This window comes from Corvus kubaryi, unplaced genomic scaffold (assembly GCF_017639235.1).
Source record: "Corvus kubaryi isolate FWS band 111438036 unplaced genomic scaffold, C.kubaryi_AGA036_p1.0 split3-73, whole genome shotgun sequence".
Taxonomy (NCBI): domain Eukaryota; kingdom Metazoa; phylum Chordata; class Aves; order Passeriformes; family Corvidae; genus Corvus; species Corvus kubaryi.
The window spans coordinates 42,004,750-42,028,244 of NW_024582091.1; the positions used below are offsets into that span (position 1 = coordinate 42,004,750).

The following is a 23,495-nucleotide window of genomic DNA, read 5'->3' on the forward strand; positions in this document are numbered from 1 at the left end:
GCTGACCTAAGGACTGAGGAATGTCATTGGGGATGGAGGGGTGGGGACGGGACATGTGGACTTGGCAAAGAAACTGGGAGACGAAGCTAGGAAGAGAGGGTGTGGAGAGGCTGAGATTAGATGGGGACCAGAGAGAAAGTCTTATTCTGGGGTTGGGCTTGTCTCAGATTTGGGAAGAGGACAGGGTCTAGAAACCTGGCAAGTGGATCATGGCACTGGTCAGGAAAGGGGTCAGGAAACAGAGCAGGAGGAAAAAGTTGAAGGGCTTTGTACTGGGATGGAACAGAGACAGAAAACCATGCACGTGCCCAAGTGCGGTCTAGCCTCCAGAGCTGGAATGAGACCCAAGAGGTGTGTTGACTCCACCACTGTCTGCAAATACTTCTCAGACCTGTTCTTTGAGAGAAGATGCAAGAGCATGCTTTCAGCTTCTTCCATGAATTTTTCGAGAATTTTGCCGAAACGGTGTAGAATAACTTTTCTAGGTAGGCTGAAAAGTGAACTCAGGAAGGTGAGCCATGATATATGGAAACAAATTTGTGTATTTTTTTTCTGCTTTGTCATGATGTATTTTTAAGTAAAAATCACATTTTATGGCCAAAGAATTTGTCATCAGTTCCTTAATCTGCCATGTAATGAATCCATGAGTCTATAAATTTCAGAAAATATTTGAGTATAGATTAATTTTAGAAAGATATAATATAGAAATAGCACATTATTGAATAAAGTTAAATGTGCTCTCTTGCTTTATCTTACCAATTTTTACCATTCTTAAATAATTTTTAAATTGTAGGAGATATTTTTTTCTTATTGAAATCTCTAGCAGCTGGCACAGATAAAAAGTCGATCAAGACATGCTTCAGTATTTCCATGCATTTCACGATGATAAAATGTGGTAGCTCCTGTGATTTTTAAATCCTTTCGTCAGGTAAAGAAAGGAAAGGTGATCCAAAGTTGTCTTATCACAAGTGTATTTACCTGTGTAGTGTAGTGTATGAACTTGCTGGTCATGTGGAAGCAAATATACCTCCTCAGTTTCTAGTTAATTTGTAGCAAGAAGAGAGTTCAGGCAGGCGAATGGTCTGCCACAATGAACATTGCTAGTACGAAGTTTGCATCTAATTGCAAAATTAAAACCATATTACTACAAAACAGTTTTTATATTTTTCAAATATTCCTGATGCAGCTTCAGTGCAGTCAAAAATAATCATGAGCCAATTAATTCTTTTTCTTCAGTTTTATTTCAGGAGTGTAATCAAGTGTAGTCTTTGCACAAGATAAGAAGGACAAAACTTTTCATTTTGATTTATTGTTAGGATTTTTTTCTCAGCTTGGTATTAGAGTAAATTCTGCACTGGAAGCAGGTCCGATCAACCTGTTAAGAATGGATTGGTGCATTCAGCCTCCCTTACATTTACGTGATAAACAAATGGAAAAAGGTGTGTCTGTAAAATGAGGCTCTGCTTCTGTCACTTACGGGGAGGCCCTGCACAGTCACCTCCTATGCTTCACTGCCTGCCCTGAGAGCTGAGGAAGGCTGTTGGTCCCATGCAATGCCACACTAATCTGGGATCCATCAGCTGGCTTCAAACCCGGAAGCAACATGGATGTGCCTAAACTGTACTAACACAACTGTGTAGATTGGTAGGACTCCAGTGAGATTTTTGGTATTGCACTTTGCTGGGTACTTCTACTGACTTACCCGGAAGTTGCTTCAGTATTTCTAACATTTTCTAGTGCAGAGAAATGGAAAATATGATGGCATCTGTTAATTAATTCCACATTGAAATGCGAGCACATGAGAGGACTTAACATTCTCAGCCTCTGGTGAGAGAGCACAGAATACTGATACACTTGCTCCTTTCTGATTGTCCATTAGAGATGGCCTTTGAAATATAGCCTTGAGTATTTTTCTTTTTTCCTTTTTTTAAAGTACAATGTGGTGTTGCTAAAAGCTATTTAATGAAAATAAAATCTTTTCCAGAACAGGTACCATATGAGCAGCCCCTTTTCCTTTCTGCTCTTCATATTTTTACCACATATATTAGCAGTGCAGTTTTTAAGGTTCTCATCCAGAAAAGTACTTGAGCAGGTGCCTAATTTTAAGCGTATGCTTAAATGTTTTTCTCTCTTAAACCCTTATTCTTGGCTTCCACTAGGACTGCTGAAAAGGGTGATAAATGTATGGAAGTTTCTGTGATGTAGAAAGCTGTCTATTAGTAACTCCAGAGAAACCACCAAGTGATTCCACATGGACCACCAAACCGTCTTCAGAGTGTAATGATTTTCATTTGCTCTGTCAGTCCAGGGTAGACTCAAGATGAAAAGTTATGTATTATTTTTCCAGCTCCCCAAGCTATTCAATCCTTCTTCCATCATTTGTTTAATACATTCCTCATATGCTACTCTGGTCTCCTGACACCCAGACTGTTCCTGGGAACAGCTGAATTCCCACATGAGGGGAAACACATTTTCATATGTTTTTGGGTATTTCAAAAGTGTTATTTTATTTAATAGATTTAAAATATTTAAGTCCCCACCCTTCTACCACCCCTTTGGCATGCTTTTAGTGGGTGTCCCAAGAGACCGTAAAGCCGAAATGAGAAAAGCTACAACAGTACAGAAAAGCATGCTTTTCATAGGAGTTCAAGGTGACATATAGTCAAGAAATACATTGCAAATAAACTGAACTTAGTTTCCTCTCAGAAGGAGATCAACTCTTCACCTCTTCTCTTTTACTGTTTTACTTTTAAGACCTAATAAAAAATAGACCCTGACTCTCCTCTTGCATCAACTTTATATTGGCAATGTCAGGGTTATAGTACTCCATTAGCTACAGAACTCCATTAAAATGTCGGCACTCCATCAAGAAGGAGAACTGTGTCCATGTTACCTGAAGAATTCTGCTCTACTAGCATTTTGGGAACTCCTTCAATGTGCAGATTAGAGGTATCTCTGTAACACAGAACTGTTAGTCCTGCATGAAATTTAAATGGGAACAGAAGATTATGGGCTAAATTCTAAAATGACATAGTGAAAATGAGAGGAGAAGAAAAGAAGGTAAACACCCAAAGTCAGTTTGTGTTCCTAGTCATACCCCTTTATCTTGCTGAAGGCTCTGAAATTGCAGAGGACAGTTACTCCATGAAGTTCTAAAGAAATAGCATTTTTGGAGTGAAATACTGGCACAGATGAAAGCAGTAGGAGTTATCTCTTGCCTCTTGTGTGAGAAGATATATGCAAAGTGTAGATGCTATGGCGTGCTATGGTCATGTCTCATTTGAAGAGTAATGTTCTTGTTCTTGCCCATCCCAATCACAGCCTACTAACTGATAGATCCCTGGAAGAGCAGTGTTACTTAGCAGCCACAGTGTTCTATAGCTGGGAAGCTTCAGGAGACAGCGAAGTAACCCAACATGCATTGTGGAGAACAAAAGTAACACAGACCATTGAAATAAATGATGTTTTTAATAGGAACAGCATGGAATCATGTGGTGTTCACTAACTTATGCTCCTTGGGATTTCAGCATTCTGCATATCCAGGGAATGCAGTGTGGTGACCCCCAGCATGCAGTTTCCAAAAAGAGTGGAAAACTCTGCAAATTAGAGAAAACATGACAGAGCCAGAACTCTGCTTTGCATATTTCCTCCCCTTCTCCTCCTATCTATGTCACCAAGCGTTTCCTATTAACACTTCTCCTTTATCTTACGCAGTGCCAGAACCTGAATGAGTCACTGCTGGAGAAGGGCTTGTTTGATGGCAAAGGCAAAGCAGCAGCACTGCTAACAGTTTCAAAACAATAGGGAATAGTCGAATCTACAAAAAAGGAAGCACTAAACTTTTGCTGTGCTAGACTGTCACTGGCTTACTGTCAACTCATTAGGCAGCATCCTGAGCAATGACGAAGGAATATATTTGAAAATACATTTGGGACTGTTTTGCAAGCATCAGATCATTTACGCTCAGTGTGAGCGTTCCCCTTCTTTCCTACTGGGTTATTGTGCTAAGCTTATTTGTAGTTAAGTGTTGATTACCCCAGCCAGAAAACAGCATTTTCTTTTGGTGAGTACTTCTGAGGTTTTGAAATTTGATTTTGGTCCACATGTGGTGGAATGAAAATTGGAATTTCAGAGTTTTTTTAGGAATGACGAATTGCTCAGAGAAGAATCAGGAGAGAGAAAACAGCAAAAAGATGAATCTGGCATTAACCTGACACGTGGGAAAACAACAGCTGGTACATCTCCTGGTAAGGTGAAGACCTTATAAATTACACTTTCAGCTATTCTGCATTCTTCTGTGATAGGCTCTAGGAAATCTTTCTGATTCACAAAATATTCTGTGTTTGGAAGAATGTCAATTCTGGAAATAAAAATATCACTGAAAATACTTGGAGTAGCTGTATTGAGAACCCAAGAGTCAACTTTAAGAGATTAGACCTGGAGGAATGGAAAGTTAAAAGATCTTCAAATCCTAATCTTACATTCCCTTTAGAGGAAGCTGCCTCTAAATAACATTGATTTGACAACAGTTTCATGAGAAAGTGGTAATAGCACCTACATTTTACTCTGGGAAGCATGAACAGTATCCCAAGACTGTCTGCAATGAAAAATGTGAGCTTGGTCTCCACATGGAGACCACTTGGTCTCATTACCAAATTGTTATTTTTCCATCTGACCAGTCAGGAGGCTTTAGAAAAAGCCATAGGCCCATCCTAGACAATAGCTATTGAAGAAGTTTCATATATTGGAGAACAAAAGGGAAAGAGGTCAAATTAAAAATCATAATTTGGGGTTCTGTCAAATCCTGCTTTCCCTTTTCAGATGAGACTTCTACTACTGTGGCCACATCTGAATTTTATAAACTGTCTCAAAAAGCTGAGAAACTTCAAAAATTTCAATTGTCATTTGGAATAAATTGCCAAGAAAGGAAATTGAAGCACAGAGCACAAATATCTTAAGAATCACCTTGGTTTATTTATGAACAAAATATGAGGTGAGGGTTATGGTGAAAAGCAAGAAAGAGAAAGAGAAATTTAGCAAAAGAAGGATAGACATACCAAGATAGCTGGCCTTTCTCCTGTCCTTAAACAGTTCTGTGCTTTAATCACAACCTAGAAACAACATATGCCTCACTCAAGATCATAAACACCTTCCCTACATGGCCTAATTCTATAAAAACTGTAGTTTTGCTCAGTATCTTCTAATTGCAAACAGATGCAGTATCAATTCCAGGTGTAGCAAGATACAGTATCTGAAGAAAAAACCAGGAATATTTAGGAACATTTCTGGTAAAGTTCTTCCAAAAGTGGCCTAAAGAGTGGGCTTGATCCTGCATCCTCTGCACCCTTTGCATCCTTTGAACCTTTTGCACTCTTTGCATCCTGATCCTGGCCCAAAGGTCACTGCCAGGTTGGTTAGAAGCTGCTGTGCTAGTGCAGCATTGTGCTGTCAGAGGGGGAGTGGGGCTGACCTCCACAGGTATCCTGCTTGCTTCTGTTGTGGACTCAGTTGGCATCAATTCAAAAGCCTTGAAGCAGGCTTTTGAAAAAGCCTCTTTGTGCTTGTGTATGAGTGTGGAGTTTCTAGGGCAGGAAAAGACCAAAAGGGTAATCCTGTGGCTCTCATCTTCAGGCTTCTCATGTCTGAGGCATGTAAGAAGGAGGTGGTGGCTGTCACCATGGTTCTGCAGTGTTTGGGACAGACAGGCTGGTACAAATGGGCTGGTGCTTCTCTGACAGAGGTTACAAAGTTCCCTTTCTTTCCCAAGCAGAGAGCTTATCTGGAGAGGTCTAACAAGAGCATGAAGACATTTTCTCCTTTGTTCTCCTTGATTCTGAGTGACACAGAAAAGTGTACCCCATCATCTCTTTCACTTCAGGTAATTTTATAGGCTTATTTAATTTATTAATAGATTTTTTATCTCAGAGCTTCAAAGGTCATAATAACTGTCAGAGAGTTTCTTGCTGTTTATAACCTGTGTGTTGATACCATCGCAAATCCCTCCTGCACACAAGCCCCTTAATGAGAGCAAAGTGGTATTTTTAACTCAAATTAGTGGGCCTATAGGGGAACATTAGCCACAGTTTATTAGTTCACCTCCCCAGTTGCTAATCCAGTGTCCCTGCATGGCAAGGCAGTCACTGTGTAGTACAGGTGTTATTGCACAGCATGCTCTCCCTCCAACCAGGCAAGACCATTAACTGCGAGGCAGGTGTCTGGTTCTGCGAAGGAGGTACGGACAAGGCAAGCGTCAACCAGCACACCACTAGGAGCTGTAAGTGATAGGCTTAAGATGTTAGTTCTATGCAAAGGATTCAACCGAAATTACCCTTTTGTGCACAGGAGATGCTTAGTGGATGGCCTTCTCCAAAGCTTTGAAATACTTAGTTTGAAACACCTATGAGTCTTCCAATTTTGGTTTATACATTTGTGTTTAAGAGTATCTTTAACACCTCTTCAACCTATCCATGTTTTTGTTGCCTCTGAAAAGCATGTGCAGTGCACCAGCAGTAGTTCCACTGGGGACAGACCTAACAGCCTGCTTGCTGCCTCTTCTGCACAGTTCCAGAGCAGATGTTGCAGACAGGTGTTGAGAATGACTATGTGGGTAACAGAGCTTTCACTAGTCCCAGCTCTCAAAGGCTGAGGGCCTGTTTCTGTCACAAAATTCAAATGAGCAAGCTGATTTGTGAATCAGAGTCAGACCTAGACAAGGGAGACCTACCCTTGTTTACTCCCTTTGAAGGTCAATTAGGCAACTTCTAGCCTAGGCCATATTCAGATATTCTAAACTCCACCAGCAGGCTTGCCTGGTGCTTCCTACTGACTGAACCTAAGTACCTCCCTTTATGGTGTTAGTGCAGTTTCCTTGACACATACCTCTGTGGTTCTTGGCCTTTTCAACAGACTGAAGATATGTGATTAGGTGGTATTTAATTCTTCCTAGGACAGGTCTGAGAGCGGTGACATTGGGAAGTAGAGAGTCTTTATTGTAGTGTAAATTCCCCTTAGTTAACGCGCTATAATTTTCTGCCCTGAATTTTAAAGGCACAGTACTAAAAATCAGGCTAAAAATCTCCAATACAGAGTGAAAAGAAGGACTTGTTGACTGGTGGCTTTATGGAAGCTGAGATAAAAGGTAATTTTCCAGCTACCCTGACAGGGAAGTCCTGCTTAGGTTACAGGACAACAATTCCACCTGTTTTCTGCAAGTTGCTTGTTCAAGGGCTTTCAACTCAAGTTCTGTTCTGGAGAAATGAACAACAGAGTATTTTATACCTGGAAAATTGAAAAGGCTGACAGTCATAACCTATTGAGTTTCCCATATTTTTCATCCAGAAAGCTTTTTCCAGTTATTGCTTTAAATAAGCACCAGAAGAATACTTGGAATGGAGTAAGGTTTCAATATAGACAGCTTCACAAAGACTGAGCAAAACTGGTTTTCCATCAGACTGTGGAAGAGGGTGCAAAGAAGGGCATTGCTGGGTCAGAGGGTTACCAGCTGAGCAGCAAGATGTGAGATGTGAAACTGAACAAGCCCTGTGTCCATCTACTGGGGAACTTTTATTTTCTCTCTCAAGGAGAATAAACCACAAGTTTGTGCTTAAAGATTTGATGAGCAATGCATTGAATAGAGTCCTACCAGCACAAGTGGATCTGCAAGGGGTCTGCAAAGATCGATCACCAGCCAATATCTAGCTGCTGATCCATCACCTACCGATATACACTTGCACCAGCACCAGTCCTGCCAGCAGGAAGTTTTCCCTTCACCTGTTTTTAACAAGACCATTCAAATTACAGCACAAGGAACCTGACAGAGATTATTTACATATAACTGTTAGAGAAACTTTCCAAGTCTATCAGCAGGTGATTCATATCCTGAAGCACTAGGGAATGACACTTTTGCATGCAAGTTTTATGTGAAAAAGCAACAAAATGGAAGCACATGAACAATAGAGTTCAAATGTATTTCATTTTCCCTCCTAGCAATTACTGAGAAATGCAGGTTCAGTTATTTTTTTTGGCCCACATCTTGCCATCAGGTTCCTGAATATCTGAGCATATCTTACTAAGATTTGCTGTATTCAGAGCACTGCCGAGATTGGGTTAAATGAGCTTCAAGACAAGTCCCTAGAAACTGATTCAAGGAATGCAATCTCAGCCAGCTTTTCAGAAATGCCAAGATGTTTAACAGATGTATAGTCTTTCAGAGTTAAGCTCTTCTGAGCTGCAGTCTAATGCTGATGTATCAGAGGCTGATAGGTGGTTTTTGCCACTGCAAATCTCTGGCTCAGATGGATTTCATTGGAAAAAGTCAGTCATTTGCACTAGAAAATCAAGATCTTGGATAACACTTACTCCACCTCCTATGCAAAAGCATCACCTCCATGCTCACAGAAAAGTAGATTCCAGAATTCAGTTTCAGAGGCATTTGGATGCCAAATGATGTTTACCAACATATCTTTTGATCTGTAAATACCTAAAAGTAGCTTAAAAGTCTTATCCCCTGTGACTATATAATTATACTAGAGAATATAAATTTGGCAATGACATAAGTTAAATATTTTAAACACATAGTTCCCCCCTAGGTGAGTTTTCCATGTTGAACTTTATTTCAGTTAATTGTAGGTGTAGGCAGAAATACTACAGTTGTTCCTATGAAGAAGGAAAATATGCTGAATATGGGAATGTATTTCAGACTGAAAGGGCCTGACTATAGGATTTCAAGTCCTGGATCAGGGTTTTCAGTTATCTGAGTTGATACTAAATGACATGTGAATCTTCCTGCAAGAGGATTCTGTAACAAGCCATTTTAAATAGAGAATATTTTTTGCTGAATTGAGAGTTACTTTTGACTTAACTTACCAGATACTGCAGCCATGCTACATAGCTGGAAGCAGTTACTAGTAAGGTATAGAAGATAAATCTGGCAAGTTTTCTCTACATATGTCAGAACTGTTGTTATGTTAATTGTTTGACTAGAGAGTGGGAGTTCTGTGTCTTTTAGAAGCATTGATTTTTTTTTTACCCAAGTGGAAAACAAGGTCGGAAAGAAGAAACTGCTTCTTTTCCTTGCCTTGCACTCTTTTCCTGCACTGATTTGGGAATTTGGATGCTGTTGCCTGGCTGCATTTGTAAATCTGTCCTAAACTAAGGCATTTACATTTGAGTTTTTGCCCAATGAATAATTTCACTAGCTCTCCTCAAAATCTTGAATTAGCTCAGTGTGAGAAAAGATTTGAAAGCATTTGCACTAGTGGGGGCAGGGAGGATAAGAAGAGGTGAAAATGCGCTTTATGTGCCCGCTCAAAAATGTTAAAGCTGCTCATTGGGTCAGTAAGTTCAGCTAAGCTCCTTCCTAAATTCTGCTGGATATCAGATAGCAGGATTTAGCCCTTATTTTAGTAAAGCTTCACAGTGGTGGTCTTCCACTGTTTGAATGCAACATAAATACAATTTTCTGCTTCAAGCTTTATCTCTGTGTCCCTGTGAAGCTGATTTATGGGAGTAAGAACCAAAGAAATATGGAAACTGCTGATGTGGGTTTATCAAGGTATGCAGGATCTCTTGTATCTAAAATGAACTATCCTGAGTGAGTCACTTATTTTCCATCAACTGCTTCATGATGTTGCAATATAAATCAAAGGCTCTTTGTAAAGAGTAACTGGTTGCCAGATGACAAATAACTGAAAACGTAAGGGTTCTTTTTCTCCATGAAACATTTTGAAATCTTGAATGATCTTGTTAATAGCAAGGTTAACAAAATGCTTGGGAAAAAAAAAAAAAAAGATTGTTATGATTTGTGAGGGTTGGTCTGACTAAGATTTTTCTGCAGACAAGCTTTGACATTGGAAAGAGGCAGAATACCTTCCTCTTTGCTGGCTGCTCACAACCCCAGAGACTGTGAAACTTCTTTTTGTTCCAGGCTCATCTGCAGCACTGCGGGGAGGTTGCTTAGAGCCACTGTCTGAGCTCTGGTGCTCGCATGGGCTCTGGGGGCAGCACACTCCCACAGCAAGCTGCAGGGTGAGACTGCTCTCCCCCCTGGCAGACTCTGCACTTTCAAGGTCTCCTGCATGCTTCCAGGTCCTTTCTGCCTTCAGTGAAGTGATGGGGAGGACATTTCCGTGGAAGGACCTACGCTCCTGACAGACCAGAGCTGGGACATCCCTGTTTCGCTATATCACCCTGAGCAGAACTGCTCTGGTTTCACAGCTAGTGGTGTCCCCTTGCTCTTCAAATTTGCCTGTAAAACTCATTCTTCAGCACTGGCACAGTTCTGATTTCATGTGTAAAAAGTCCTTTTTTTAAGCATTTCTCCAATCGATGAAGACAGATTCCTTCATAGTATCTTTGTTTCCGCTCCCTACACATATCTCCTGTAGATATAACATATGCTCATAAAACCAGCTGGAAGTGGGACATATAAACAGCAGTCACTCAGCAGTGGCTGCTCATGCCAGCTTCAGTGGAATACAGTGTGGGGATTACATTGATATTGTCCTGCTTCCCTACATAAAACAATTCTTTGCTCCTGGCACCAGCTTCTTATGTAGTCGGAGAAGCTGCACCAGTTTGCACTTAGCTGAAGGTCTTTATCTATCTCTGAATCTTCAAAAATCTCTCCTTCCTGGGGGGAAGGAGATGAGGGGAAAGAAAGAGCACTTGGCTATACCAAGTAAAAGCCTGTTCTGGTCTGGTGAGAATGCCAACACACAGCGTTAGTGGTTATGTTACTTTTCCTACCGCAGGTGTTAATCTTGGCATTGGAGAGAGCTAGCAGAACAGAATGAGTCCTGGGCTCCTGCGATGCAATGATGTTTCTTCAAATGATCTGTTTCCTTAGGTTGAAAAATTACAAACTGACAGAACTGGAAACAGGTTTTCCACTGATCCACAAAACAGTTACAGCAAGGAAGAAGGAAGAACAGATGTCTCTGCTAATCCCCTTTCCCCAGTTCCCTCCAGCCAGCAACTCACCTCTAAAAGAGTTTCCCTTGTGGGTCATTAAACTGGCTTTTGATCTGACAATGCCTCTCTTGCTAGAGTTGCATTGGCTGTGTCCACAAGAATGAATTGAACTTATTTTAAAGTCACCTAGAACTTGTCACTTGGTCCATCACTACTTACCCGGCTTGAATTGGACACTTTGATTTTTAATGAAAAATAATCTATCTTCCTTTTTCTTTAGTGAAAGAGATACCATGGAAATGTCTTACCACAGCAGAGACACATCAGCTTGTACCTCAGAGCTACTTACTCCTAGCACATGAAATCTTTCCCTCACCATCCTGCACATACCTGCAGAAAAGACGGAAAGTAACTTTTTTTTGAAATGTGTAAACTTTAGGAATTCCACCGCACATAATTTGGATCACTTCATTGTGCAAGCTGGCCCTGTGGAGGAGAACATCACTTTGAATCAACTTCACAGGGATTTTCTGGGAAAAGAAATAAAATGAACTCATTTACGTGTTTGTCACCTTTGGGCACTTTTCTGGCAATTTTCAGAAGTGCTGAGGTGAATAGCACACTTTTAATGCAGGCACGTGTCCTGGTCCCAACCAGGACATGGTTAGTTTTGCACTAGCCAGGAGGGGTCATGGCCAGAACTCAGAGGTTATTCTATACCCCCTCACTTCATTTTTGGGGGATGAAAGAAAGGAAGTCTGTTCCTGGGAGAAGGGGTTCCTTCCTGGTCACAGAGGATGGTGATGAGAGCGGTCAGGTATTGTCAGGGATGAGAACTTGTGTGTGAATCGGTCCTTTCTTGTACATTCTTTTATTAGTATTTTTGCTGTTACTGTTGGGTTTTTTAATCTCATTGCTCTTTCCAGCAAATTGTTCTTTTTGCAACCTGTGATCCTTACCTTTTGTGACTCCAGTTCCTCTTTCCATCCTACCTCAGGGGGAGGGTGAGGGCAGAGGGGGGTGCGAGTGAGCGGCACATGGTTTGGAGCATCTCTGTGGGAACCCTAAACTGGGGAGTACCATTCCTAAACCACAAGAGTATGCTGGGAAAACACTCAGCATCAAGGATTCATTACCTTTGTGTACTGCATTCAGCATGCAGCATGAAGACAAAAGAGACATTTGAATTCTAGTATACTTATTGTTGTTTATATTTCTTTTTTAAGTATGGCAACACAAGCCTTCATGTAAGACTGTAGAGGCAGTTACATTCATTGAACTTTAGCTTTTAGTTTAAATTAGAGTTCTGATCTGTCCTTTAATATGGCCTGATGTGAAAATAGATGAAGTCTGTGGCTTTGGGTTTTCCTCACAGATACCAGCTGTGACACCTGGACTCACCTAGTGACTACTCTTACATTCCAGCAATACTTTTTAAGACACGAAAAGCATTTGAAGGTAATTAAATTTCTAATGGAAGCAAGAAATCCCCTTGGATATTCTAATTGTAAAGAAAGGGAGAAAATATATTTCATACTTTTTTAAACAAACAGTTGGCAATTAACAACAGCAATAATAGTAGATTTTGGCTCTGTTTGAGGTAGTATTGGTTTCAGTCAACCAGATGAGATGTATGAATTTAGGTCAGAAACATCAAAATTACTTTAGGTCATCAGAAAATTACTTCAAATCTATACTGTATAATTACCTTAGAGCAAGACATTTTCCTTCCTTTACCTTCAATAAAAGCAACTCTTTTCTTACTCTTCAGCTAGTTCAATTTATGTATGGAATACTGTGCTGATTTTGGCTGGGGTAGAGTAAATTTTCTTCCCAGTGGCAGGTAGGGGGCTGTGTTTTGGATTTGTGCTGAACACAGGGTTGATAATACAGGGATGTTTTTGTTACTGCAGAGCAGGGCTTCAAAAGCTCCAAGGCCTTTTCTTTTTTTAGTACTGCCACACTGGTGAGGAGGCTGGAGGTGCATGGGAAGTTGAAAGCAGACACAGCTGGGATATCTGACCCCAACTGACCAAAGGAACACGCCATACTACATGACATCATGTTCAGTATATAAAGTGTGGGGAAGAAGGAGGAAGGGGAGGACATTTGGACTGATGGCATTTCTCTTCCCAAATTCTAAATTTTATTTCTTTCTCAAACTTTCCTGAAGAGTTGTTATGTCTTCTGTTGGAACCCAAAGTGCAGGGAATGTTTCTCTGCCTGTCCTGAGGGGCCCATCCCCCCAGGGAAACACTATTTTTAACCTTCATCCTTGGAGAGGGCTGCCAAGGCTTTGGGATGAATTAGAATTGTAAGGGTGTGAGTTAGGTAGTAGTATAATATATAGTTTGTTACAGGGTGAAAAATTTAGAGCGTTAGGTTTATCAGTACGGTGAGTAGATGAAGGCAAGATGGAGGATCCCTGTCGTTTTTCAGGTCTCTTCCTTCTTCTACTCCATTTTCTGCAGTGTTGGTAGCACAGAATGATTGGTCGGAAATGCCGCAGTACAGGCTACGTGAATGAATAGTTCATTAGGCATTGGTAGGAAAGTAAAAATAATGTACGTTCTTGGCGACAATTGGGTGATTTACCTTTAAAAGGGCCTTGAGTTTCCTGTATCATGTCTTTTGGTACTTTCTCTGCTTCATGCTATGTGGGTGTCATGTAAATTGCTGATAAGATAAAATAAACAATCCGAAGACAGAGAAGATCCAAAAGCCCCGTTTGTCTCTTACTCCTGGCAAGGACTTTCTCCCCTATCCGAGGAGGACCTGTGGGGGTCGAGAACCCGCACATCTTCCATAAGGTTTCCACTTTTGGTGACAGAGGAGAGCAAAGACTTTATCCAGATTGTTGGGTTATCTTCTTTTCCTTGAAAGTATTGGTGGAAAAGGAAAATGTGATGGTTTATATTTGTGCTGAACAAATTCTTTACCTTCTGTCATAAAGAGACAGGACTGACACCAGGACTAAGGTGAGGGCTTTACAGTTGAAAGCATCATTGGTAAGGGAATATAATTTTAAGTTCTGTAGCAATCATCACATGTCCATAAACTGCACAGTATTTGTGGATTCAGAGTAGATGAGATTTTCTTGATTTACTTCTTCTTTCCTGTCTTTGCTCTTTTCATCCACTCTGCAAGCTATTCATGCTTTCAGAAGCAAAAATTATTCCCCCCTCACCTGCACTGGAAGTTCCTCATTTTTTTGTTTAATGCATCTTTTCAGAGATGTTTCTGTAGACCCTTACTATGACCCTGGATGTTATCTAGCATATCTGTGAATCTTTCAAATAATCAGCAGATTAAAGGGTTTTAATCAGTGCAATGAAGTTTTCTTCTCTTCTCAATGCAAAGAAGATTTCTTTATCTCTTTGATCCACTTCCTATGAACAGAATGGATTTTGTTGTTGTTGTTGTTGTTGGTTTTTGTTTTGTTTGTTTGAGACAATACAAAGTCCAGTCTCAGGAAAAAGCTACTTGGGCTATTCTGCCTATTAGAACAAGAATGCAATAATCTCAGAGCAGACTCAGCACTTATTTGACTGTCCTGTATTGGATAATGGGGGATGGATTACAGGGGACTAGGTGTAAGGATCATTTGATTTTCCTGTGCTCTTACAGTTCAATGGCATCTGTGTCTGCTTATCTGGGAGAAAAACTGGAACCAAAGACTTTTAAATGAATAACTGCCCCCACATGTCATAAAACAGATGCAACATGGATTATTCACAAATAAATCATCCTGCAGAATTAAAACATTGACAGCAAAGTCTGGGAACCTCACTCCACAGTAGAACTGAATACAGAAAATACTGAAAATATTTTTTATATGGAGAGATAACAATTTACACAAAGGCACAATTATATCATCAAGGTTTTAGCATACACTTTGGTAGGAATCAAAGAAGTGTGCTGCTCAGAAAATGGATGGCAAACTGTGTTTCATAGGGAAGTGTTCCAGGAACTGGTCTGGCAGAGGAACAGGCATCTCCCCAGGCTTGATAATGAAATTTGTATGGCACTTTTTGCTCCTTGCCCCCGCTTCCACCCACCCTGCACCTGTAGTCTTTGCCAAAGGATGTAACTTACTCTTCTTTAGCTGTTTCACTTGTCTTTATGATCTGAGAACACTCTCCCAGCCTGGAGCAGGTGTGAAAACTTAGAACAGCAGCTGTGGAATTTTATGCTTCAAAAGAAATTGGCATTGGTGCCATGATCATGTTTTGTACTTGCTTGTCCTTTTAAAATCACCTCGCCTTTTTATCTAAATGGAACCATGTGATCCTTGGGAACTGTGAAATGAGCACCTCTAAGATGATTTTCTGCTCAGCATCCTCATCTAGGTCCATTTACTCCTCTGCTTATCATCATGTTTGTTCTTCAAGCCTTTTTTACATCATCTTACATAGGTATCAATTATCATCTTCCACTCTCCCTTCCAAGCAGGCCTTTTGAATGAATGTTGCCAACTTTCCCTTGGTATTTATGAAGTGTTTTAGAAGTCCAGCAGAGAAAAGGAATGAGACACTCCAAATTAAATGACAAAAGGATGATGCCAAACTTGTTTTGAATACAGCCCAAGGCACAAAATGCTAAAGGATTAGTTCAGGTACCAACAGCTCAGACTGTGGTGATTTGTGTGGGTTGGCTTTTGGACTGTCTGCTACTATTAGACAAGTATTGTAACAAATTAGGAAACCATTTTCTGCCAAAACAGTGTGAAGTCTAAAGACATGCATTGACTTCTTCAGACATAAGACTTCTTTTTGTTATGTCTTTCCACAGTTTTGTGTGTGAGTGAAAGAGAGGGTACATGAGCAGGTGCACTATGACTTTAATGTTAGGGTTTGGGGAGAATATACGTGCCACATGCAGTGGGGCTGGAGACCCTAAATAAAGGAGATGGGAGAAAGAAGGTAAGAAGTGTAGCGGATTCAAAGCACAAGGTTGGGAACTCAATTAAAATGATAGAAGAAAGGGTGAGTAAAATGGAATCAGTAATAGAACAATACGTATTATTATGTTTGTTGTTCTTATTCAGAGTATGTATATATGAAATGTATCTGGCATGTATCATGGCAAAACATGCTGAGAGGGCATTTGAAGCTTCTTGCACCATTAAAAGAGCAAGATGTACCAACTGATAGACACAGGCGGTGTCCCAGCTGTGGCTGTTGCATTGCTGTCAGGGTGCACACGCTGCCCTCGCAGGGGAAACAGCTGCGGGCCAAGGAACGGTGTGTAGGACCTTACACCTAATGCTCTTGTATTGTCTAAATATGCCTAGTGAGACACGGAGGAAAATGCAAAATGCTTTTTACACACGAAGCATAAACTGCTCTATGTGCTTCTTCCCCAGCTTTCTCCCCATGGACACCCAGAGGAACTCAGGACTGGAGCTGTGGCTGTGGAGCTGCAGTGTTGGACAGTGCTCAAGACACCTCCTGGGAAGAGGAACAGGGCCTGATGGCCATCAGATGATCATTGAAAGAGCTGTTGCTTTAAATGAGTTTATTCACAGTTAAACATTTCACATGAGTTACTCAAGAGAACTTGTTTGTTAGAGGCAGGTGGTGACTAATCATCTCCTAGCCCACCTTTACCACATTCAAGAGTTGTCAGAAAGCTGACAAGCAGAAGAACCTCTTTGTAACTCGTCATTATAACAAGCTAACATAGGAGGCACCGACCCCCGCTGCAGTTGGATTAAAATGGGAAAAATAGGGCTTCTAAGTTCCTTTTCCTTGTCCTTGGAGCTTCATTACTTAGGTAATGGCAAAAATATGTTCCTCACATGGTGAAACTAATACATATATAATTCTCCTTCCCCACTCAGAAATTAATCATAACTTCCAAATTCAGAACTTTTTTTTTTTTTAACTCTCATTTTGCTGTTGCAACTGAGATTAGAGATTTAGAGAGTCTTCCCTCAAGGTCCCATGAAGTGCCTTATGTGCTGCCTATCAGCAGAACTAATAAGCCAGACTCCAGTGTTACAGGTCAAATTGCAAGCAGAAAGAGTATTATCCAACCTGGAGCAGATGTTGGGGTGCCCTATATTCCATAGCTTCCTGGCAGTGAGTAGAGAAGCTCTGAGCTGGCTGGGATATAACTTGAGGAGTGACACAGCCATTTTCTTTGTCCTCAAGCTGAGGAGAGGCCAAAAGGCAGAATAAAGCTGCTTTTATATTCATTCTGCTGAGATAGGGATGACAGTAGCTTGGGTGAGCAGAGAGAACTAGCTTAAAATGTAGCAGATGCTGCTTTTAAGCCTTAAAAAAAAAAAGAAAATTAGTTGTGCAATGAGGAAAATATAGTGCAGCTGGAACATAGAATGCTGCAGGGATGAAAGTAGGATAGGTATCCTTTGAGATGGCAGCTGTACTACCAAATATTTATTTCTTTTAAATATTTTCTTAAGTCTTTAAAGTAAGGTAGTAGCTTCTGTTGTTTCCTTTGGCAGCTTATTCTAGCCATGAGCTTCTCAGTGTAATGAAATTCCACCTACAGCAAATCTTCTGAGTGCCTGGCTGTTCCTGAGGTTTAACTCTTCCAAGTCTGGTTCTCTGCTTATCTGCCTGCCCTGTATTGAGTTAATTCCAATATATTGTGAGATTGACATCAACAGTTCTGTCCCGGATGTCCTGGGGTGTCAATGGGATGAACTAAGTGACCCAGACATCTCTACTTTCTATGATTCTCTTATTTTTTCACTTGGTTTGATCACTGAAAATTGCAGTCTTTACTCCTGCCTAAGAACTCATTATTTTGATCTGGAGAACCACTCTTTGTAAATTCAGTGTATTTCTCACAGATGAAATCCGTGCAGTTTGAGCCCTGGATGATCCCAGTCCCACCAGCTAGCCTACTGTCCTGGTCAGTGGTCTTCAGGCTGGGCTGGACTGGCTGTGCATCTGTGTGAAAGGACTAGAAAACATGTCCGAGGGAGTTGGGCTTGTTTAATCTCTAGAAGAGGAGGCTTGGGGTGATGAGTGATCTCATCACTCTACGACTCCCTGAAAAGAGGTTTTAGCCAGGTGGGGGCTGGTCTCTCCTGCTGTGCCTGCAGTGAGAGGACTGGAGAAAATGGCCTTAAACTGAGACAGAGGAGATTCAAATTAGATATTAGGAAAATTTTATTCACTGTTGAGGTGGTCAAGCACTGGAACAGGTTGCTCAGGGAGGTGGTAGAGACACCATCCCTGGAAGTGTTCAAGACATGTCTGCATCTGGCACTGGGTGATATGGTTTAGTGGTTTAGGGACTACAGCGGCAGCGCTGGGTGGATGTTTGGACTTGATTTTAAAGTTCTCTTCCAACCCTGATGATTCTAGGATTCATTTAGTGAGATGCTAAGAAATCTAGCACCACTGTGGTGCCTGGATAGATGGAAAACATCTAACATGACTAGGAAAATAAAGACACAGGCTACTGTTCTTTCCAGGGTGACTTCTCTGATTTCCTAGCTACCAGAACCCAGCTGAACCTTGGTGACTTACTCTGCAAGTCAGCCACCATTTCTGAGCAGTTACGCCCCCTTTCATGCTGAACCTATGTGGCACTGCAAGTGGCTACAGCCATCCTGACCCCGGAGGGAACACCAGAATCCACCCTTTGATGGTCAGGCACCACTATTTAGAGACTGCCTCACTGGTCCCATCACCCCTCAGTTTAGTGATTTACCTATTCTACGCTGGCTGGTTCTTGTTCTTCCCTCCCTGTTTTATGTGTAAGTTTGTGAATATTAATTTTCCTTAGTTAAATATGTATCAGTTCTAGAAAGATCTCCCCTACTCGACATCCCATTGGCCTCCTGTTGTTAACCCCTCCTACATGTTACTCCCATTGGTCGCTCTGTTGCTGTTCCCACCCCCTTTGCTTTTTCTTATTGGCTGTTTACCTCAACTCCGCCCTACTTTCCCTGAGTATAAAATCCCTGGACCCTCTGATAAACCTGCTCTTCATCCCCAGAATTTTCACTGCGGTAAACGTGCTCGTGGAACCCACACGAAGAGTTCCCTCCTTCCTTCTGTGCCTCCACCTGCGCACCCCGACAGCTCAGCTCAGGATAAGCTCCTTTGGGTGAGGAGCTCACGCTCCTCTCCCTTTTGTGTGGAGAGCCACGGGTTTAGAGGGTGCAGCCAGACCTCCGGGCTTCTTGTTTCCTGGCTTAGCACGCCCTCAATCATATGCTTGAAGCCATAGCTGCAATAACAGCAAACTGAGCTCTAGGTCTTCCTCCTGACAGCAGTCAGTGATCCCATGTCCATGCTGAAGTGAGAAATGGGAAACAAACTGGAGCTTAAGGAAAACATTTGATCATATATGGAAAGCATTTTTTAAGACATAATGTTTGAATCTATTAATTCTTGCTTTTCTCCAGCAGGAACTGCTGAGCGTATTTTAACCAACATCCCTCTTTGATTCATCCAAACTGCTCTTCAGAATTCTTCTGCTCTGTTGCCATTGACTAAAACATTAAAAGCAAGCTATTCTGAGGGAACAAAAAGGTATGTGTGGATTCTGGCACCAAAACTTTGGTCTGTATCTGTAGATAGTGGAAGACACTTCCTTCACTGGGAGTTAGACGCTTAAATGCCTTTTCAGAATCAGAGCGTTATGGGGAAATTATGTAAGCTTACTTTTTTTTTTTTCCTGTCTTTTCCCTTTACAATCCAGTTAATTCAGATGGTAAATACGTTGTGAAAAGAAGCAACCTTGCCATTTAAACATTCTGGCTGCTTAATACATTAACAAACTGCCATAAATAAATAATTAGTCCAGGTCACTGTGTATGGTACTGGTTTGCTGACTGGCTGAAAAGCGGGGGCTAGAAATGACAGAGGAGAGGCTGTGTGCATAATTTTTCTTTCCTACAACAGAATAAGAAACAGACACTAATTCATTTATATTGACAGAATCTGAATATTGGCTTATTTAATGTGTACAAGAACTTTTCCTTCTGCGTGATATTCTAGCTTTTCCCTTAGGAGCTGTGAACATTACATAACTATCGAACAATATTTTACGCACTATATTAAATTTCCTAAACCTGCAAGCAGGAATGTGTCACCAGCTAGAGAGATGTCACTTTGGCTGACTGCTGAGTCCTTTGAAATAAACTCTACTTCTCTTTGTGCATATTCATGGTGAAATGGTTTAGCAGGACAAAGTTGTAGCAGTTGACATAGGTTCCTGGGTAAATGCAAAAACATTTGTTCTCTCCAGTAGTTGTATTAAGCTACAATTAAACTATGGCTATTCAAATGAGTTCTGAGCTATATGTACCTGGGAGCATCTAGAACTGTGCACCAAATCTGTCATAGCTGCTTTAGCTGTGGGATGATATGGGTCTACCTTACTGCAGAGCTGCTCAACATGTTCGGTTTGCATCCAGTCTCTTGGTTTGCATGATTATACAAATCTTTGTGCTGGAACAATGCCCCCTCAGTCAATATAATTATTCTGCTGCTTTTTCCCTTTTACTCTCTGAATTTAAATGACTGCTTCTGTTGTGGTAGTGAACAACTAATGCTCTGTAGTGGATCTTACCTTACAGGTCATGATCAGTTGTAAAATTCTTTCTCTATTTTACAGGCAGAAAAATGAAACACTGAAGAGGGTGCTGAGTTCCAGACTCTGGATCTGTGTTTGTATGTCACCATCCTGTTCTTGGTTTAATTTAATCACTGGGTTGAAGCCATGGGTGACAATATACTTTTTTGCATGAAAACTGAAAAAGAAGCTTTGAAACTTTATTCATAGACAACAGCTCTGAGTTTGGGAGATGGATGAGTTTCCCTTGGGTATCACTGTCACCATAAACTGTTAGTGACATACAATGATCGTCATCCAAAAAACCACTTGGTCTTGAAATAAGATATGTGTCCCATCAGTGGAGATGATTAAACTTTTGGATGGTTTATCAAGGCAGGTGATAAATTTGCCTTCTATTATAATAGTGTTTAAAATATTTTTAAAGTTTTTAAAATAATTTTTTTAAATTCAGGAAGATGTCTCTGTCCCTCAGCTGGAAAACCTTTTACAACCTGAATATGCCATGGTCGGATGATCACGGTAACATGGGCTGTTATTTCTAATATGAAGAAAACCCCAGAAAATTAACCTTGTGAAGTTCAGTTGCATTATTGATTGTCCCTGAAGTCCGTAACCCATTAAGTATATATTGGCAAGTCTTTCGCTGGACTTACAGATTGTTAGTAACTGAAACAGAGCAAGCTCAGCATATATACGTATATGTTTATATCCATACTTGTTTATAGCACATTATAAAAAGGAGCTAATCTCGTTTGCTCATCTTGCATGGAGAAGTACTGAAGTATCAGACACATTGTCGTGGTTTAAGCCCAGCTGTCAACTAAGAGCCACGCAGCCTCAAAGCTCCCCTCTCCCCCCCACCCTGGTGGAATGGGGTGGAGAATCAAAAGTAAAATTTGTAGGTTGAGATAGGAAAATTTTAATAATTGAAAACAAAGTAAAATATAATAATGATAATAATAATAGTATTATTATAAAAAACCATACAATTGCTCACCATCCTCTGACCAATGCCATGTCCCATTCCAAAACCCAGACCAATCCCTCTTCCAGGTAACTCCCCCAGTTTGTGTACTGGGCATAACATTCTGTGATATGAAATATCCCTTTGGCCAGTTTGCGCCACCTGTCCTGGCTATGGGCTCTCCAAATTTTTTGTTTTTGTGTACCTCTTCACTGTCATGAGCATGAGACATAAAAAAAAAATACTCCTTGACTTAGGAAAAACTGAACTTGGCAAAAACCAAAGCTTCAGCGTGTTATCAACATTATTCTCATTCTAAATACACAGCACTGTACCATCTACTATGAGAAAGAATTAAATCTATCCCAGCTGAACCCAGGACACACAGAGATCTTCATAATTAGTATTTGTCTGACAAATTTTAGAAACAGATGTGTAAAAGTGCAGAATGCATAAATCATCTCTGACTAATCCAAAGAAAGGTTGTTAATTTTTTTTAAAATCCTTGATAAGCTCAAATGCCACACAAAGATGAAGTTAAGCCAATTAACATAAGTGCTTTGTTTGTAAATTGAATGGGAGCTTTGTTCATAAATTAATGTGACAGAAAAATCTCTGCTCAAATAAATGTGGTAGATAGAAGAAATACATACATGCTCTTTATTGAGATACAAAACGAAGAAGAAGAATTTTAACTAACAATATATTTTCTGACCTGAATCAGTGAATCAATAAGCTCTGTAAAGCATAGGAAGAGTAAACCTCTTTTTAACCTATATGGATTGGGTTAGGTTTCAATAAATGGTTTCCTTAATGCTCCCTCCTGCACCCCTATTGGTTTTATTTTCCAGATGCATTCCCTTAGTAATTCTTTTGGTCTATATTTACTACATTTTGCTCAGTGAAAAAGTCCCTGACTGTATTCCTACCAGATAATGTGGTTAGTTCTGTGACATAGCAGAGGTTTTGAATTTGCAGTGTGTGTGTATATATATATATTTTTTTTTTCTGCCCTGAACAGGAAAGATGCAGTAATCATTGAATCAATCAATATTGAATATTAACATATCGACTTCGCTGTTGTTACACATTCTGTAGACAGTCTTTTACCAAACTGAGCTCTGTGAATCTTATCATTGCACCAGAATCACCAGAACATTTTGAGATGGATGGAACTGGAAGCACCTTGAGCCACCTGCCTTTGAAGCTGACACTTGTTTGTACTCAATATTTCTTATTTCCTGTAGAATTGAAGGACTTGTGACTTAAAAAATTCTTTTAAAAATCAGCAAGAAATTTCTGCATTATTTTCTGCCCAGAATTTGCAATTAGACCATAGTCTACTAAGTCTGAGGTTGCTTCTTTTGAAAGAATAATAAAATGCCAGAAGCACAATAGCTGAAGTATTAAACATCTCTCTGGACTACAGCATCCATTTCCCTGAATCACATACAGATGGTTCAGTGAAAAAGAAAGTCCATGTTTATTCTGGCAGGAATCCTGGTCACTGTCAAGGAAACACTGTCTTAAAAAAAAAAAAAGATGTTTTAGATGAAAATTCCCAAAAGACTAACTCTTAGATTTGACATCACTATAGAATCAGAAATGAAATAATTAAAAAAACTAGTTCAGGTATCATACGGACTCACACTGTAATGCCAGATATTTTTAGTACTCCATAAGGACTCTTGCCTTGTGCTGCGTTGTACTGCATCTTTGTGTTTAGAGACAAGAGCTTTGCATCCTGCAGAAGGAAAGGGCACATGATTTCATAAGAAGATGCAGAGTACATGGTGACAGAGGTTGAGGTGCAGACTCTCTGTTCACCCCATTCCTCGTTTCCCTGGGCTTTGCAGGAACTCACTGAAGGGATGCGTGGTTAATACCCTGTGGGGCATTATAGGGCAGCTCAGGGGAAATGTTTCTTATGGACAAACAGCCAAGGATTTTTTTCATCCCAGACTCAGACATAGAAAAAACATATTACACAAAGATTTTTAAAAAAATAAATGGCTGTAGATGATAGGTTATAGAGAGGCTGGACAGAAATAAAGGA

General features: G+C 40.5%; 1 long non-coding RNA gene across 2 annotated transcripts; it reads left to right on the top strand.

Annotated features, from left to right (window-relative positions):
- The first annotated feature begins 3,180 nt into the window (after positions 1-3,180).
- Positions 3,181-23,495, top strand: LOC121659338. Of its 2 annotated transcripts, none has more exons than XR_006014287.1 (6): positions 3,181-4,247; positions 5,768-5,878; positions 12,287-12,369; positions 16,277-16,686; positions 19,301-19,427; positions 20,515-23,495. It is a non-coding gene; the product is annotated as an uncharacterized LOC121659338 (long non-coding RNA). The 2 variants fall into 2 exon arrangements; XR_006014288.1 differs by having other exon boundaries at positions 5,771-5,878.